Raw genomic sequence first — 18531 nt, 5'->3', positions numbered from 1 at the left:
TATTTTCTTTTTAATGCTTTAAAATTCTAGGGGCGCCTGGGTGGCGCAGTTGGTTAAGCGTCCGACTTCAGCCAGGTCACGATCTCGCGGTCCGTGAGTTCGAGCCCCGCGTCAGGCTCTGGGCTGATGGCTCAGAGCCTGGAGCCTGTTTCCGATTCTGTGTCTCCCTCTCTCTCTGCCCCTCGCCCGTTCATGCTCTGTCTCTCTCTGTCCCAAAAATAAATAAACGTTGAAAAAAAAAATTTATAAAATTCTGTATTGATGTCATCTTTTTTCATTTCTAATCTCTCTCTCTCTCTCTCTCTCTGTCTCCACTGGGTCAATCTTGCTCAGGGATTATTGATTTTAATCTTTATAAGGGATCAACTTTTTTCTTGATTTCCTCTTTTGTTGGTTTGTTTTTTATTTCAATTATTTATTCTTTTATACATATTAGAACCTTACTATATTTTCTTTAATTTGGTGTTGTATTTTTCAGCTTTTTGAGATGAAACTCAAGTAATTGATTTTTAACCTTCCTTATTTTATAATGCACACATTTAGAGGCCAAATAGTCCTCTTATCACTGATTTATCTTCATCACATACATACAAAAATTTGTATATATTTTTATTATTTAGTTCAAAACATTTTCTAATTGTTATTTTAATATTTTCTTGGTTCATTAGTGATTTAGAATTATGATCCTTAATTTCTGAATATTTGGGGATTTTCTAGTTATCTTTCTGTTATTGATATCTAGTTTAAATTTTACTGTGGCCAGCAAATATATTCTATATGACTTCAATCCTTAGTAATTTGTTGGGACTTGATTTATCGTGCAGGATATTGTCTGTTTTGGTAAATGTTTCATGTGCACTTAAAAGAATGGATATTCTGAGGTTGTTTAGTTTTCTATATGTCAATTGGGTCAGTTTGTTTGGGTTATTTACATAGTTCTAGATCTTTACTGATCTTTTGGTCTGCTTTTTCTATCTATTACTGACAAGTTTGTTAAAATAACCAACTATTAATGTGGGTCCATTTCTTATTTTTTTTCTGTTAATATCTTCTTATGTTTGCTAGGCACAGATTTAGAATTGTGATATAATCTCATGGAATTGACTATTTTATTGTTATACAACATCTCTTGCCTTAAATTCTACTTTGCTTGGTATTAGAATAGTTAGGCCAACTTTTTTCTAGTTGGTATTTACACTACATATCTTTTCCATTATTCTACTTTCAGACTTTCATTCCATATATTTAAAATGTGGGTCTTTTAAACAATGTATAATTGGGTTTTGTATTTTTCTTCACATGGCATGTCTTTTAATTCCAGTGCTCTGTTTACACATAATACTATTATTGACATAATTGAATATAAGTCTTTTACATTGTTATCAGCCATCTATTTGTTCCATCTGTCTTTGTTCCTTTATTTCTCCTTCCTTGCCTCATTTTGGATTAGTCAAAAGTTTTATATTATTGTATTTCCACCATAGTAATTTTTTTTTAATATTTTATATTTAAGTAATCTCTACACCCAACATGGGGCTTGAACTCACAACATTGAGATCAAAAGTCACATGCTCTTCTGACTGAGCCAGCCAGGCACCCCTCCACCATATTAGCTTTTTACTTATGCATTCTTTTTATTATTATTATTATGTTTATTTATTTTTGAGAGAGAGAGAGAGATAGAGTGTGAGCAGGGAGGGGCAGAGAGAGAGGGAGACACAGAATTTGAAGAGGGTTATAGGCTCTGAGCTCTCAGCACAGAGCCTGACACGGGGCTTGAATTCATGGACTGTGAGATCTTGACCTGAGCTGAAGCTGGATGCTCAACTGACTGATACACCTAGGCACCCCTTTACTTATGCATTCTTATATTAATCTTGTAGGAATTAAACTATTTATTTTAGGGTATGTCTTCCAGAAATTAGATTTTTACCACTTCACAAACAATGCTAGAAACTAAGGAATCTACTCCTGAAATCGTTTCACTGTATGCTAATTTGGATGTAAATTTTAAAAAATAAAAAAATAAATTAAAAAAAGTTTAATTATATTTTCTGAAGTCTTGCCCTTTTGTACTAATTATCACATATTTTATCTCTACATAGATTTAAAAATTTTTAATTAATTAATTTTAAGAGAGAGAGCACAAGCAAGAGAGGGACAGAGGGAGATGGAGGGACAGAATCCTAAACAGGCTGTGCACTGTCAGCACAGAGCCTGACTCGGGGCTCAGTCTCACAACTGTGAGATGCTGACCTGAGTCAAAATCAAGAGTAGGACTCTTAACTGAATGAGCCACCAGGCACCCCTCTACACAGATTTTAAAGCCCACAAGTAATCATCATAATTGTTTTTAACATTCAATATTTATTTATATTTATGCACAGTTATTTACCCTTTCCAGTGTGCTTTTTTCCTTTGTATCATTCTATGCTCCCTGAGATCATTTTCCTTCCTATAGAAATTCCTTTAGTAATTCTTGTAATGCAGTTCTCTGGCAAGAAATGCTCTTAAGATTTAGTTGTCTGAAAAAAAATGTGTATTTTCTTTCATTTTTGAAGGACACTTTAGTTAGCTACAGAATTTTAGGCTGGAATATAAATATTGTTTTCCTATCAGCACATTTATTTATTGAAATTTATTGTCAAATTGGTTTCCATACAACACCCAGTGCTCATCCCAAAAGGTGCCCTCCTCAATACCCATCACCCACCCTCCCCTCTCTCCCACCCCCCATCAACTCTCAGTTTGTTCTCAGTTTTTAAGTCTCTTATGCTTTGGCTCTCTCCCACTCTAACCTCCTTTTTGTTTTTTTCCTTCCCCTCCCCCATGGGTTTCTGTTAAGTTTCTCAGGATCCACATAAGAGTGAAAACATATGGTATCTGTCTTTCTCTGTATGGCTTATTTCACTTAGCATAACACTCTCCAGTTCCATCCATGTTGCTACAAAGGGCCATATTTCATTCTTTCTCATTGCCACGTAGTACTCCATTGTGTATATAAACCACAATTTCTTTATCCATTCATCAATTGATGGACATTTAGGCTTTTTCCATAATTTGGCTATTGTTGAGAGTGCCTATCAGCACATTTAATGTGTCCTCTTAAGAGGACAATTCACTGGCTTCAATTTCTGCTGAAAAACCAGCCATCTGTATAGCTGTTACTGTCTTTAACATAATATGTCTTTTCTCTCTGGCTGCTTTTTTCTTTTATTTTCAACTGACTCTTCTGTGTCTAGGTGTGGTTTTCTTTGTATTTATCTCGTATGGGTGTACAAAGTTCTTTGTTCGCTTGTTTTGTTATTAAAAAAATTTTTTTTAATGTTGATTTATTTTTGAGGGGGAGAGGGGTAGAGAGAGAGAGGGAGACAGAATCTGAAGCAGGCTCCAGGTTCTGAGCTGTGAGCACAGAGCCCGATGTGGGGCTCCAACTCGTGAACCATGCATGAGATCATGACCTGAAGTTAGATGCTTAACTGACTGAGCCACCCAGGCACCCCATTTACAAAGTTCTTTGAATATGTTTTTTAATGCTTGGTATCAAATTTGGAAAATTTTTGGCCAGTAATTTTTCATATATTTCTCCTATCCCATTGTCTCTGGTATTTCAATAGCATAAATATTTGACATTGTCATCATGTTACATATATCTCTTGTACTCTTTTTAAAATTAAAAAAAAAATTATGTTTATTCATTTCCTGAGAGAGAGAGAGAGAGAGAGAGAGAGACAGAATGTGAGCAGGGGAGGGGCAGAGAGAGAGGGAGACACAATCTGAAGCAAGCTCCAGGCTCTGAGCTGTCAGCACAGAGCCCAACGTGGGGCTCGAACTCATGAACTGCGAGGTCATGACCTAAGCCTAAATCGGACACTTAACTGACTGAATCACCCAGGTGCCCCCTCCCCCTGTCTTTTTTTTTTTTTTTAATTCTATTTCTATCTATTTTTCCTTCTGTTCTTTACTCTGGATATTTTTTACTGCATTATCTTCCACTTCCCTTAATCCTTTGCTCTTATCTAATATCAAACCCATCGTTTGATTTCTTCAAGTATATTTTTTAGGTTCTAGAATCTCCATTTGGCTTTCTTTAAACAGCTTTCAGATTTTTCGTGAGATTCTTCATCTTTTCATCAATTCTGTTTAAAACATTCATCATCATTTTTTTAAGTTTTTAAATTTATTTTGAAAGCGAGAGAGCAGAGGAAAGGCAGACAGAGAGAGAGAGAGAGAGAGAGAGAGAGAGAGAGAGAGAGAATTCCAAGTAGGCTCTGCATTGTCAGCATAGAACCCTAAGTGGGACTTGATACCCATGAACCACAAAATCATGACCTGAGTCAAAAGCAAGAGCCAGACACTTAACCGGCTGAGCCACTCAGGCACCCCTCAGAATTATTTTAAGTCTCTGATTATTCAATATCTGAATCATCAATGATGCCATTTCTCTTGTGTTTTTTCCTGTTTTTTTGATAATTTCTATTACTTTTAAAGCATGTTTCATAAATTTTTATTAGATGCCAGATATTATGAAAGAGTGTAGAGGTACAGAATAGTGTTGTTTACCTTCAAAAAGTGTTGTTTCCTCTGTCAAGCACATAGCTTACCAGCAGATTCCTGTGGTCCAGTTTAGGTGGGTTAAAGCTGTGCTTTATTAGGGCTGGGTTATTATTTTTTTTAAGTTTATTTATTTTGAGAGAGAGAGAGAGAGAGAGAGAGAGAAATCCCAAGCAGGGTCTGCGCTGACAGCAATGTGAGGCTCAGTCTCACAAACTTAAAGATCATGACCTGAGCCAAAATCAGGAGTTGGATGCTTAACCAACTGAGCCATCCAGGAGCCCCTAAGCTGGGTTATTTCAATTTTTACCTGATTCTTGGGTCATGTTCTTACTTCAAGGGCATTGCTATAGACTGAGTTGTATGTTCCCCACCCCAAATTCATATATTAAAGGCTTAACCCCCAATCTGATGGTATTTAGAGGTGGAGCTTTTGGGAAGTAATGAGGTTTAGATAGATCATGAGGATGGAATCTTCTTTTTTTTTTTTTTTTTAATTTTTTTTTTTAATTTTTTTTTCAACATTTATTTATTTTTGGGACAGAGAGAGACAGAGCATGAACGGGGGAGGGGCAGAGAGAGAGGGAGACACAGAATCGGAAACAGGCTCCAGGCTCTGAGCCATCAGCCCAGAGCCTGACGCGGGGCTCGAACTCACGGACCGCGAGATCGTGACCTGGCTGAAGTCGGACGCTTAACCGACTGCGCCACCCAGGCGCCCCGAGGATGGAATCTTCATGATGGGATGTGTTCCCTTATAAGAAGAGACACCATAGAGCTTGATTTCTCTCCACAAGTGCACAAAGAAGAGATCATGCAAGCACACAGCCAAGATGATGCCCACAAACAAGGCAGGAAGAGAGATCTTTACCAGAAACTAACCATGGTGGCATCCTGATCTGACTTCCAACCTCCAGAACAGTGAGAAAATAAATGTGCATTGTTTCAGCTACCTGGTCTATAGTATTTAGTTATAGCAATCTGAGCAGGCTAAGGCAAGCATAGCCTGACTCCTAGGGACTGTCCCTTCTGGGAGATATACCTAGGGTATTTTCTGAGGCCCATCCAGTTTGGCAGAACTTGAACTCTAACCTCCGCCTCCCTAATAGTTTTAAGTTGCTGAAAATCCTGCTCAGCTTTTTGCCTCTGGTCTGCTCTTGCCTGCTGGGTTTCTTGGATTCTGTTCCTACATATGCATGGTTTAGTCATCAGCCAATCACCGGAGTGTAATATCTTTGGATAATTTTGGGGTCACTTTTTTTATAGTTCCCTCCTTTCTGAGACTTTGCTCTTCAAGTTCCAAACTCTGATGTCCTCAGTGAGACTGCTACTTTCTGCTTAGGTTCTATTATCCTTTGCACAAAATTAGAAATACCCTCAGTGAAAAAGGAAGGAAATTAACTCTCTAATACCTTAAGTCATTTTATATATTTTGCCATTTTCCATTATTGTTTTCAATGGAAGGGTTCATTCTGGATGTTCTGTAAAAACCAGAATACAAAGTTCTGTACTCATATTTTGTGATTCAACCTAAATGTGAGTTCCTTTGTGAAGTTTTTCCTGATTCTTTTGCTCTAGAGTAGAATTATCACTCAAGTGGAACTTTCTCTGGTTGCCATAGAACCTGGCACATACCTCTATCATTACCCTTACTAGATAATGTTCCCATTTTTATGTAACAGTTGTCTCTCTAAGGGACTACCCTATTAAGTTCATTACCTTTTCTGAAAAATTCTTTAAAGACCTAACTATACTCAGTCTCTCATTTTTCTCTTCATCTCCTCCAACTTTTCCTTGAATCTACTCCAAACTTGCTTTTGCTCTCAACCATACCACTAAAACTTACATTATCGTGCCCATTGACAATTTCCATGTTCTCAAATCCAATGGTGAATTCTCAGGCCACATCTTACTTGACTTATTAGCAGCAATTGGAACAAGTGATCACTCTCTTAAGGATCCCCCCCTGACCTGGTTTCCCTCTACTTTCCTAGTGGCTCCTCTTCATCTCATCAACATCTAAAAATTGTAGGACCTCAGGGCTCATTCCTCAGATCTCTTTTCTATCAACATTCCCTCCCTTGAAGATCTTGCCTTAGTTCTAGATACCATCCATGTGTTGATAACATTCTAATTTATATTTCCCATCTGTACTTCTTCCCTGAACTCCATACTCATATATCCACCTGCCTACTTGACATCTCACCTGGATGTTTAATAGACCATCTCAAATTTTAACATGTTTAGAGCTCCTCATATTTCCACAAATGTGCTTTGACATTACTCTTTCCCTTCTCCATCAGCAACTCTGTCCTTCCAATTACAGTGAGAACAGAAAACTTCTGGTTTCTTCATTTCTTACATCCAGTTTCTGATCTACAAGCTAATCATCACTTCCACCTTCATATTTTACCCAGAATCTGACAATTCCTTGATATCCCCATTGCTATCACTCTCATTGAAGCCATCCTTACTTATCTTGTCAACATTACTGTAATAACCTTCAAACTTGTCTTCCTACTTTGTTCTTGTTCCTTTTAGTGTATTTTCAACTCAGCATCCAAAATGATCCCATTATAAGATAATTTAGAACATGCTTCTCTTCTGCACAAAATCTTTCAATGACTCCCTAATTCGGAGTAAGAGGCAAACTTCTCTAAATCACCTACAAAGCCTCACATGATCTCCCTGCTCCCGCCTAACTTTTCTGACCTCATCCTCTATTACTACTTTCTTGCTCCTTCCACAGGCACCTCCTTGCCGTGCCCCCATCTCTGAGCCTTTGTCCTTGCTTTTCCCCAAAATACCTCATTGCTTCCTCTCCCCAAAATATCCTCATGGCTTCATCCCTCACTTCCTTTAGTTATTCACTCAAATATTACCTTTACAACCAGCCATCCATCTAATACTGTGATACACTCCCCATACATACATGCACATCTCCTATCCAACATCGGTGCTTTTTTCTCTTAGCACTTACCATCCACTAACATACTACATAGTTTCCTCATTCATTCATTCATCTTCCTCACTAGCATGTAAGCTCCACACAGTAGGTATTTTTGATTTATTCACAACTGAGTCTTTAGTGTCTGGAACAGGTGCTGTGCAAGTATTTATTGAATGAATGAGTGCCTTTTTGTATCACTTGTATCTACCATCAGATATTTTTGTAGCTGGTACCTGCTTAGCATACATTAGTCAGAAATGTTTGTGAATGAACAGGTACCCCGTATATATACATATTTTTAAAATACAGAAAATTTTTTAAGTTTTAGTTTCAAAGCAAAATTGAGTGGAAAGAGAATACTCTCACATATCCTACCTGCCTCCCAACCCCAAACACACAGCCTTTCCCACTATGAACATCCTGTACCAGTGTGGTACATTTGTTACAATCAATCAACCAACACTGACACATTATCAAGCAAAGTCCCATTCACATCTGGTCTCACTCTTTGTGTTGCACATTTGTGGGTTTTGACAATGTATAATGTATTCATCATTACAACATTATACAGAATAGTTTCCCTGCCCTAAAAATCCTCTGTGCTCCACCTCCCTACAAATTTGACGACCACTGATTTTTTTTTCCACTGACTCCATACTTTTGCCGTCTCCAGAATGTCATATAGTTGGAATCAGATGTAGCTTTTTCAGATTGGCTTTCACTTAGAAATAAATAAGCATTTAAGGTTCTTCCATTCCTTTTCATGGCTTGACGGCTTTTTCTTTTCTTTTTTTTTTTTTTTTTTTTAGTGCTGAGTAACATTTCATTGTATAGATGGACCAGTGTTTTTGTACATTCACATACCAAGAAGAACATCTTAGCTGCCTTCAAGTTTTGGCAATTAGGAATAAATGTGCTATAAACATTCATGTCAGATTTTTGTGTAAATATAAGCATTCAACTTTTTTGGGTAAATACTAAGGTATGGGGTTTCTGGATCATATAATAGGATTATTTTCAGTTTTCTAATGCCCAACTTTCTTCCTAAGTGGCTCTACCAATTTTTGCTCACAGCAACAATGAATGAGGATTCCTGTTGCACCACATCCTCATCCACATGTATTCTCAGTGTTTTAGATTTTAGCCATTCCAATAGGTATGCAGTGGTATTTCATTGTTGTTTTAAATTTGCAATTCCCTAATGACCTACAATGTTGAGGACCTTTTCATGTGCTTATTTGCCATCTGTATGGTGAGGTGTCTGTTCAGATCTTTTGCCCATTTTTTAACGGGGTTACTCCTTTTATTGTTGAGTTTTTAGGATATTTTGGATAACAATACTTTATCAGATGTTCTTTGCAAATACTTTCTCCCAATCCGTGACTTCCCGTTCTCTTGAAGAATGCATTTGACCCTTGAATGCAGAGGTTAGGGGCACCCCTAACCCCACAGTTGAAAATCCACATATTAACTTCTGACACCCCCCAAAACTTTACTAACAACCTACTTTTCACTAGACGCCTTACTAACAGTCTATTTAACATATATTTTACGTGTTATATATTGTATTCTTACAATAATCTAGGTAAATGTAAATGTTCAAAATATGAGGAAAATGTTTACAGTACTCTATTGTATTTATTGGGGGAAAAATCCACCTATAAGCGGTACCCCCATAGTTCAAACTCCTGTTCTTCAAGGGTCAACTGTGTATCTTTTTACAACATGTAATCATGCTATGAATAACTGCTTTCTAATATAGCACTATAGCACTTCCCATTTTGCGTGATCACCATTCTAAAAGGCTGCAAGATAAGTATCACATTTCTTCCACCACAGAGAGGATCTTATTATCCTCACTTCACGTGTGAAGGGAGATAAGAGAATGGTAATTTGCCTAAGGCTGTAGCGCCGATAACCCGCAGAGCTCAGAGTGGGAGTTGGAAGGAGCGCTGTAGTGCTTACCCCTAGGCCAAGCTGCCCCTCCCCGACCGCGGAGGTTTCTATGACTAGGTAACATTTCCTCTTTTGGCCTCCCACCGACTTTAAAAGCCAAGATTCTCAGGGTGACAACTCCGGGATTTAAAATCTGGGGGCAAGGCCAGTTGGCTGCGGGGCGGGCGCTCTCCTCCTACCCGGCTTTGGAGCCCGCGGAGGCGGAGCGAGCAGTCCACGCCCCCTCGCCGGTCCCAGCGCACTTAAGTGACACGCAGAGGGCGCGGACACCGGACCTAGCCTGCAGGAGCACGGCGGTCCTGCCGGGCCTACATCTCCAGGTGCGCGAGCCCGCTGTCCCGCTGGGGCGAGGGAGCCGGGGCCGCGCGGCAAGACGCGCGCTGACCAGCGGGGCCCACGGCGCCGGGCGCGGCGAGCCACTCCGCGGCCCGGCCCCCCCGAGTCTGACGGGCTCTGTCCCCGGTGACCACCTCTGTCAGTCTCGGGCGTCGGCCCCCTGCTCGCCCCGGCTAGACTGTCGCGACGTCGGAGTAATTCCGGAGTCTCCCACCGCCGCTTCTTCCCTTACCCAGGCCTCGGGAAATTTGCCGCGGAAACGAAAGTAAATTAAGTCTGGGTGCGTCTGCGCGGAAGGAGCGACTGCCACATCCAGGTTCTTTGAGGAGAGGCTTGCAGGCGGGGCGGGGCTTCCTGATTAGGCCGGCGGGCGGCGGGCGGGGACGGCGTGCACAGGAAGTGGAACTGTGAGTGGGCCTGTCGGGTGGTGGGCGGAGCTCGCGGCTGTCGAGGAAGTAGGGCTGTTTGCAAGCCTTCCGTATTCCCTGAAATTGGGTGGTGGCAGGGCCCGCGGAATTTTCTGGGGTGCTGTGCAGAATTGTCAAAGGCCCTGGGCTGCGCTCCTTTTTCATCAGATGTTTCTCACCAGGTGTAACTCGGTACAAGGGCGGAAACCTGCCCTCGGGCCAGGATGACGGTGTGGCGTGGCGTTGTTGCTATCATTTTGTAGCGTTGATGGGTTTTTATTGCAGTATCCTTAAGGTACAGTGGTGCATGCTCTGGTCACTATAGGATTACGTAGCTGTCCCAGGGTGGGACTGCTTACCAACCCTTTGAAAGGGCCTTTTACTCTTGCCCTGGGGGCTGCGCTGGTTGCAGAGATCATCAAAAGCATTTCCGGATAATCTTAGACGTGAGCTGGTAAATGGAAAAGAAGGGCCAACTGCCATAGCGACAAAAGGGACGAATATCATAACCCTAGGAGACCTCTTAGGTAGTCATGGCAAGTTTGCTTTTACGATGTACTGCAGAATCTCTTCAGGATTTTGAAAAGGTTAAGCTACAACCTCCTTTCCTAAGCATTTGACAAAACCTCAGGGATTGGAGGAGGAGCAGTTATTTCTTTATTTCTTGCTGATCTTTGGCTCTTCCTTGTCCAGAGCTCCTGTTTATCTTGGGCAAAGCCTGAGGCTGTTACATTCAACCACTCTTCTGAAGTCCTTTGGTAAATGGATAGGTGTCAGAGTAACGAGGAAATTGTGATCAAGTAAAAATGTAGAGGGGCGCCTGGGTGGCTCAGTGGGTTAAGCATCCGACTTCAGCTCAGATCATGATCTCACAGTATGTGGGTGTGAGTCCCGCATTGGGTTCTGTGTTGACAGCTCAGAGCCTTGAAGCCTTCTTCAGATTCTGTGTCTCCCTCTCTCTCTACCCCTCCCCTGCTTGTGCTTTCTCTGTCTCTCTCTCTCTCTCTCAAAAATAAGTAATAAACATTAAAAAACGTTTTTTTTAAAAAAGTGAAAAATGGGGGAGCCTGGGTAGCGCAGTGGGTTAAGCATCCAACTCTTCATTTCGGCTCAGGTCATGATCTAAGAGTTGGTGAGATCCAGATCAAGCTCCTCTTGCCTTCCGCTATCCGACTCTGCAGTGACAGTGTGGAGCCTGCTTGGGATTTTCTCTGTCCCTCTCTTTCTGCCCCTCTTTCTGCTCCTGCTCTCCCTCTCTGAAAATAAATAAAAAAATTTTTTTTTTTAATGTTGAAAACCGCAGCTCTTCTAAACACAAAAAGTGAAGACCAGGTTTATTTAAAATTTAGGATGTGTCATTATTATTGCTAATAAAACAGCAATAGTGATTAACTTTAATTTTCATTTTCCTCTGTACTATATTGAGCACCAGAGATATGTTACACTTTTAAGAATGTGAATATTGGGGCGCCTGGGTGGCGCAGTCGGTTAAGCATCTGACTTCAGCCAGGTCACGATCTCGCGGTCCGTGAGTTTGATCCCCGCGTCAGGCTCTGGGCTGATGGCTCGGAGCCTGGAGCCTGTTTACGATGCTGTGTCTCCCTCTCTCTCTGCCCCTCCCCCGTTCATGCTCTGTCTCTCTCTGTCCCAAAAATAAATAAAAAACGTTGAAAAAAATTTTTTAAATAAAAAAAAGAATGTGAATATTAATGAGGTTAAGAAAAATGCCTTAAATATCAACTTCCAAAATGGCAAACTATTATGTGGTGCTTATTAATCCATAATATATCAATACCACAAATATGATCTGGAATTTGAAAAAATATATGTGGATTCCTGTGCTTTGGTTGGATGTTGTACTCTGGCAAAAATGATTCCATCAGCCTGTAGAGTATTGATCTTGAATCACATATTTTATGTTCTAAAAATTTAATCTGTGTTTTCCCTATTTCTGACTGTAACATGCTCATTTAATATAGGTGAACAAGGCTACAATATTAGGTTTTTGCATGGAATTTTAAGAAAGAGTATAGTTTACTATCTAGAGAAGTAGCATGTGTTAGTGAATTGATGGTGGAGGTTTGAATGAAGAAATAAAAGTTCAGTTCCAGGATCTGCCACTTTAGGTGAATCATTTAACTCCAGATTTTAGTTTGTTTATTTCTAAATTGGAATGGTAAGAATAAAACGTACTCATGGGGTCATAATGTGCTAATGTACATGATAATACTTGGTTAAACACTTTCAGTCTTGTCCTTTGCTTTTCATTTGGTTCTTACTCAGGGCTCTTGTTTATCTGGGGCAAGACATTAAGCTGTTATAATTATAAGAACGTTAGAGAATTCCATGTTGGATACTTGAGTAAAATCAGAGTTCTATTAGCAGGGAAGAGGGGGGCAATGATAGGTAGGCAGCTGACATTTTCTGACTCTTTCTGTATGGTCATCATTGAAAAATTTTTAAAAAATAGTCTTCTACCACTGAAAGGTAAATATGAATATTTTTAAGTCTTTTTAAAACTTAAAAAAAATTTTTTTAATGTTTTTTATTTATTTCTGAGAGACAGAGAATGAGCGGGGGAAGAAGCAGAAAGAAAGGGAGACACAGAATCTGAAGCAGGCTCCAGGCTGTGAGCTCTGAGCTGTCAGCATACAGCCCGATGCAGGGCTTAAACTCATGAATCGCCAGATCATGACCTAAGCCGAAGTCTGATGCTCAACCAACTGATCCACCAGGCGCCTCTTTTTAAAACTTTTTTATTAAAGTGTAACATTAAATGTGAAGTGAACATTTCATACTGAACAGCTCTATGAAGTATCACAAAGTGAACATTTACACAGGTTAAGAAAAAGAACATTGCCAAGGCACCCTCAAGATGAAGCTAAACATCTCTTTCCCAGCTATTGGCTGCCAGAAACTCATTGAGGTGGACGATGAACACAGACTTCGTACCTTTTATGAGAAGCGAATGGCCACAGAAGTTGCTGCTGAGGCTTTAGGGGAAGAATGGAAGGGTTACATGGTCCAGATCAGTGGTGGCAATGACAAACAAGGCTTCCCCATGAAGCAGGGTGTTTTGACCCATGGCCGTGTCTGCCTGCTGCTGAGTAAGGGGCATTCCTGCTACCGACCACGGAGGACTGGAGAAAGGAAGCACAAATCTGTTCGGGGTTGCATTGTGGATGCCAATCTCAGTGTTCTCAACTTGAACATTGTGAAAAAAGGGGAGAAGGATATTCCTGGACTTACTGATACTACTGTGCCTCATCCCCTGGGGCCCAAGAGAGCTAGCAGAATCCGCAAGCTTTTCAATCTCTCGAAGGAAGATGATGTCTGCCAGTATATTGTGAGAAAGCCCCTAAACAAAGAAGGTAAGAAACTTCGAACCAAACACCCAAGGTTCAGTGTCTTGTTACTCCACGTGTCCTCCAACACAAACGTCGGTGCATTGCTTTAAGAAAGAGTGCATGAAGAAAAACAAGGAAGAGGCTGCAGAATATGCTAAACTTTTGGCCAAGAGAATGAAGGAGGCCAAAGAAAAACACCAGGAACAGATTACCAAGAGATGGAGGCTGACTTCTCTGAGAGCTTCTACCTCAAAGCCTGAGTCTAGTCAAAAATGAGATTGTTGGGGCGCCTGGGTGGCGCAGTCGGTTAAGCGTCCGACTTCAGCCAGGTCACGATCTCGCGGTCCGGGAGTTCGAGCCCCGCGTCGGGCTCTGGGCTGATGGCTCAGAGCCTGGAGCCTGTTTCCGATTCTGTGTCTCCCTCTCTCTCTGCCCCTCGCCCGTTCATGCGCTGTCTCTCTCTGTCCCAAAAATAAATAAACGTTGGAAAAAAAAATTTTTTAATAAAAAAAAAAAATGAGATTGTTATAAGAGGAACAAATAAATAAGATCAGACATCAAACCAAAAAAAAAAAAAAAAGAAAAGAAAAGAAAAAAAAAGAACATTGCCATGATTCTGAAGTAAGAGGTTCACTGTCTCCTATCTTCTGTCATAGTGATCACTGTCCTGCCTGTTAATATCATGAATTAATTCTGCCTTTGTTTTTGGCATTATTATTTATTATTTATTTGTATTTCCCCCAGTTTTAGTGAGGTTTAACTGACAAAATTGAGTACAGAATATGAGTATTTTCATATAAATATATATCGATTTATTTTGCTTTAGGAGAAATTTTAGAAATTTGTGAAATTCCTTGAAATTTTCAGTTAATCTCAGTGGACAAAATTTGCTTTCCTGAGTTCATGAATTAACATCTGTTTATGAAAAAAACAGTAAGAAATTCCATTAAAATGGACATAATTACATTATTAGTTGAAATTAGTTATCATCAGGTGATGTAAGAGGGCAGTGTGCTTTCATTAGTTACTCTGTAACATGGCCTTATAATGTAGTTTTCTACCTGCCTCCATTCAGTGTTTTTGTGACTCTTGGGTATCTAAAGTACTCACAAGACCTTTCTAAGATATTCAGTGCTTATAAAGTTGAATTGTTCCATGGAAAAAAGGGAGGAAAAAAAACCAACAACAGTGAAAACAAAAGAAATCACTGGAAACCATGCAAGAGGTACACAGGATTAAGTAAGACCAGACCAAACCAACAAACTGCAAGACTGGAAGGAGAACTGACTTGGGTCCAGAGCCGGCCTCACAAAGGGCGGTGGAATCACTTGGAGGCCTCCTTCTCCTAAGATTCATCATGCTTGCAGGAGGCACTGCAAATCCTAGTTGGTTCTGGCAAATTTGAGGAGACAAGATCTTGGCTGAAGGAGAGAGAGCTAGTAGAACTCAAGTTGAAATCTTATACCCAAATGGCATATTTCAGGGTTAATAATTCCTTCCTGTTTCTTCACTCTGTGAGCCTTTTAAAAAAAAAATTTTTATTAAAAAAAATTTTTTTAACATTTATTTTTCAGAGACAAAGCGAGACAGAGCACAAAGTAGGGGAGGGGTGCGGGGTGGGGGTGGGGGGGCAGGCAGGGGCACACAGAATCCAAAGCAAGCTCCAGGCTTTGAGCTGTCAGTACAGAGCCCGATGTGGGGCTTGAACTCACCATGAGATCATGACCTGAGCCGAAGTCAGATGCTCAAATGACTGAGCCACCCAAGCACCCTGAGCCTTTTTTTTAAAAAAGGTTATTAAATATTCATATACAACATTAGTTTTGAAAACTGCTAGATATATTTCAGAGTATGGATGTGCCATAATTTCTCCTGTCTTCTGTGTGTGTAAATTGTTTTGTATGCTTTTGACGTTCTATGTAATGTTGCCAGGAACATCCTTGTAAATAATCTATCTCAGCAGCTCTGATTTAATTAAAGAAATACTGAGTGAAGGAATTATTCTCTTTAAGAAATACATTTTATTGGGGGCGCCTGGGTTGCTCAGTTGTCTGACTTCTATTCAGGTCATGATTTTACAGCCCATGAGTTCGAGCCCCACGTCGGGTTCTGTGCTGACAGCTCAAAGTCTGGAGCTTGCTTTGGATATGTGTGTGTGTCTCTCTTTCTGCCCCTCCCCTGCTCACGCCCTCTCTCTCAAAAATAAATAAACACTAAAAAATTAAAAGAAATACATGTTGTTATAAATGTATTTCATGTTTATTGAAGGAAATTTGGAAAATGTAAAAGTGTACAGAAGAAAGTAAAAATCACCCTTCTATCCAGATATAATCCTTGCTAACATGTTGATGTCTTTTGTTGTCTTTTTTTTCTGTATATGTATCTATATATCTAGACATCTACCTGTATGTATAGATTTTTTATTTTTACCTGTAATTTTGAATTATTATATAATAGTCCATCTTATGAATGTCCTGTAATTCATTTAACTGTATCTTTTATTTTTGGACAATTAAATAGTTCTTTTTAAAAAATAATCATCCATTTAATGATCAACTGCCATATGCTAGGTTTTGTCCTAGACATTGCAGACAGTGTGCAAGGTAGTTTCCTGCCTTCTGTGAAATTAATTAGAAATAATTCTCAAATTAGAGCTGTCTTAACTGTTTCAAGGGAGAAGTAAAAGGTACTGTGAAAATGTCTAATGGGAAGACCTAGGATGGTTTCCTTGAGGAAATGACATTTCACTGAGACCTGAAGGATGAATAGGATGAGCCAGGAGAAGAATACGCCCTAAGAGGTTTATAGGGGAGAGTGGAACAAATTACTCTGTCTCCTCCCACTCTACCATTCTTACAGAGATGGATCAGTAGAGCACTGCTGAGCAGAGGATCTCAGCTGCACCCTGGCATTCTCAAAACCCACTGAAATGGGTTAAATATGGGTAAATGTGGGTGGCTGGGCCAATCATAGCCAAAATCATAAAGTAGGAAATGTGTTTTCCTTTCAGAAATGAGGAAATTGAGGCTTATGTAAGTTACCCAAGTCACGGGACTAACAAATTTTAGAGCTAGAGTTCATACTCACAAGAGAAAGGTCTGTGCTCTTTCCACAGCATTTATGGCTCTGCTACCTCTCCTTCTATGCCTGCCCCAGCTCCATCACCACCCTCTACCCCTGGTCTTCATGCCCGTTATTTAGGTAGCCTCCCCTACTCCCTGTCTACCTGATAGACGTGCATCTTTCCAGAGGGTGCTTCCTCTTGTTTGGGGATGTCTTATGTTATAGAAATAGTGTTGTCTACTGTGCTGCTATGTGAGCTTTCTGGGGGTGGCATGGTCTACCCACAGCCTTTGTACAAGGTGTAGATGGTAACCTGAGGCAGATGACCACAGGCCACTACACAAGACCGCTATCAGCCTGGGCATTTTCAGAAACACCTGAGGTAATTTTTTAAAAAATTCTCTGCCTCACAATATTCTATTATGAAAAATTTCAAAGTGTAAAGTTAAAAAGATTTTACACCCACAGCTAACATAATATTCAATGGTGAAAAGCTGAAAGCTTTTTGTCTAAGATCAGGAATAGGACAAGGATGCCGAAACTTGCCACTTTTATTCAACATGATATTGGAATCACTAGCCACAGCAATTAGGCAAGAAAAAGAAATAAAGCCATCCAAATTGGAAAGGAAAAAGCAAAGCTGTCACTATTTACAGAAGACATGATATTATCTATGGGAAACCATGAGGATTCCATAAAAAAACTGTTAGAAGTAATAAATGAATTCGGTAATGTTGTAGGATACAAAATCAATATAAAAAATCTGTTGCATTTCTAGACACTAATAATGAGCTATCAAAGAGTAATTAAGAAAAAAGTTCTGTTTTTCAATTGCATCAAAAAGAAAAAAAAGTGCCTAGGGGGGTCACCTGGGTGGCTCAGTTAAGTGTTCCACTTCCACTCAGGTTATGATCTTGCGGTTTGTGAGTTCGAGATCCACATCAAGTTCTGTGTTGACAGCTTAAAGCCTGGAGCCTGCTTGAGATTCTGTGTCTCCCTCTCTCTCTGCCCCACCCCTACTTGCGCTCTGTTTCTCAAAAATGAATAGATGTTAAAAAAAATTAAAGAAAAAATGCTAGGAATAAATTTAACTGAGGAACTGAAAAATCTGTGTACTGAAAACTATAAGATATTTTGGAAAGAAAATGAAGAAGATATAAGTGGAGAGATGTTCCATGCTCATTGGAAGAACTAATAACGTTAAAATTTCTGTACTACCCAAAGTAATATACAGATTTAATTCAATCTTTATTAAAATTCCAATGTTAGTTTTCACAGAAATAGAACAGGCAACCCTAAAATATATTGAACCACAAAAGACCCTGAATCAGCAAAGCAATCTCCAGAAAAAATAAAGCTGGAGGCATCGTGCTTCTGATTTCAGACTCTATTACAAAGCCATAGTAATTAAAATAGTGTGGCATTGGCATAAAAAGAGACTGATCAATGGAACAGAATAGAAAACCCAGAAATAAACTCACACCTGTGTGGCCAATTAATCTGCAACAAATAAGCCAAGAATATACAATGGGAAAAGGACAATCTCCTCAATAAATCATGCTGGGAAAATTGTATAGCCAAATACAAAAGAATGAAACTGACCACTATCTTATACCATACAAAAAAATTCACTTGAAATGGATTAAAGACTTGAACATAACATCTGAAACCATACAACTTATAGAAGAAACCATAGGCAATAAGCTCCTTGACATAGGTCCTGGCAGTGACTTTTTGAATCTAACACAAATAAAAGCAACAAAAGCAAAAATAAACAATTTGGACTACATCAAACTAGAAGCCTTCTTCACAGCAAAGGAAAACTGTCAACAAAATGAAAAGGCAACCTACAGAATGGAAATCAATATTTGCAAATCATGTATCCTAAGAGCTTGATATCCCAAATATATAAAGAATG

General features: G+C 39.7%; 1 protein-coding gene, 1 long non-coding RNA gene and 1 pseudogene across 7 annotated transcripts in view; 2 read left to right on the top strand and 1 right to left on the bottom strand.

The window, feature by feature from the left end:
- Nucleotides 1–10117, bottom strand: part of LOC125166035 (uncharacterized) — a 40048-nt gene extending 29931 nt beyond the window's left edge. Inside the window, exon 1 of the long non-coding RNA XR_007152319.1 lies at nucleotides 10029–10117. This is a non-coding gene — a long non-coding RNA (uncharacterized LOC125166035). The remainder of the gene's footprint in view (nucleotides 1–10028) is intronic.
- Nucleotides 9642–18531, top strand: part of RIPK1 (receptor interacting serine/threonine kinase 1) — a 42233-nt gene continuing 33343 nt past the window's right edge. The window contains exons 1-2 of one of the 6 annotated variants that reach the window (XM_047859658.1): nucleotides 9701–10112; nucleotides 10386–10498. The gene's annotated coding sequence lies outside the window, so the exon portion shown is untranslated. Of the gene's footprint in view, nucleotides 10113–10243; nucleotides 10499–18531 lie in introns of those variants that run through there. The other 5 variants (XM_047859656.1, XM_047859659.1, XM_047859657.1 and 2 more) reach the window with 5 other exon arrangements.
- On the top strand, nucleotides 12868–13936 carry LOC125166034 (40S ribosomal protein S6-like; annotated as a pseudogene).

Source organism: Prionailurus viverrinus, chromosome B2 (genome assembly GCF_022837055.1).
Source record: "Prionailurus viverrinus isolate Anna chromosome B2, UM_Priviv_1.0, whole genome shotgun sequence".
Taxonomy (NCBI): Eukaryota; Metazoa; Chordata; class Mammalia; order Carnivora; family Felidae; genus Prionailurus; species Prionailurus viverrinus.
The sequence above is the reverse complement of the archived record's forward strand: the minus strand, read 5'-3'. Positions and strand labels throughout refer to the sequence as shown.